A 1,290-nucleotide genomic window follows, 5' to 3' on the forward strand; every position below is an offset into this window, starting at 1 on the left:
GTCCAGCTGTCCAGCGCCTGAACCTGCTCTACACCGGGAAGGGGGTGGGGGGGTGTCGCCGCGGTAACCGTGGGGACGCCGGTAGTACAGCACACACACGTAGGACTCACCAACCCCCTGCTGGGCCGTTCTAACCTGTGAAGGTGTGTGTTCACCGCCGCCTTTGGTCTGCGGAGACTCCGCTGTGATGACGGCGGCGGAGCCCACGGTCTTTAACCGCAGCGGTGCCTGGCTCGGGTTACGGTTGCCGCGGCAACAGCTCCTGTTTGTTTTTCGGACCCGGGTAATTGTCAGTTGACCTATAACTCGAGGAGGCAGTGGTTTTTTGGTTGCGGGGTCGTTTTCTCAAGAATATCATGTTCTTTTGTTGAGCGCAGTGCTTTGAATCCTCCTCCTCATCGCGTTAAGTACACGGGGGGAGAGGGTCTCTTATTGAGGAGCTATTTCTGTTTGGTGTGTGGATTGGATTGGCCGTTAAGTATGTATTGGCTGCTCAAGCGGATCAATCTGGAGTCATACTACACTGAACTGCTGCACTGCTGTCAGTAGTACATTAGGCTACAGTAGACTACACTACATTAGACTACACTACAGTAGACTACACTACAGTAGACTGTACTACAGTATACCTCACTACAGTAGACTACACTACAGTAGACTAAATTCCAGTAGACTACACTACAGTAGACTACACTACAGTAGACTCAACTACAGTAGACTACAGTAGACTAAACTACAATAGACTACAATAGACTGCACAACAGTAGACCTTACTGCAGTACTACACTACACTACAGTCAGTTAACTATTCTGTATTACACAACACTACACTGCGTTCACAGACACACACACACACACACACACACACACACACACACACACAAACACAATGCATGAACATGTTTAATGAAGCCAGCCGCACAAAGAATGCAGTGTTGTTTATCTGAGGCGGTAGTAATGGAGTCTGAGTCGTCCAGTAACGGTGAACCTAAAACTAAACTGGTTGCAATATGAAAATAGATATTAGAAGTAGTTAAAGCAGCACTAAAGGTCATCCGCTATGCTTTATGGACTGCAGTGCCTGGCGAATAATCGGCAGTATTTCTACTGAACGAGGTTTTCCATCCCGTGTGTTTCTGAGTGAAAGCCTATCATTTAGGGAGAGCTTCATTACGCTCCTCTACTCCCGATGTTTTGCTAGGAGATGAAGCAAAGCTAAGTTATTCTATGCAAGGACCAAAAAATGCGTTGTTCTGCCAACTGTGAAAGTTGTACCCGCTCAGCTTTGGT

The sequence above is a fragment of the Pollachius pollachius genome (assembly GCF_949987615.1).
Source record: "Pollachius pollachius genome assembly, chromosome: 3".
In the NCBI taxonomy this organism is placed as follows: Eukaryota; Metazoa; Chordata; class Actinopteri; order Gadiformes; family Gadidae; genus Pollachius; species Pollachius pollachius.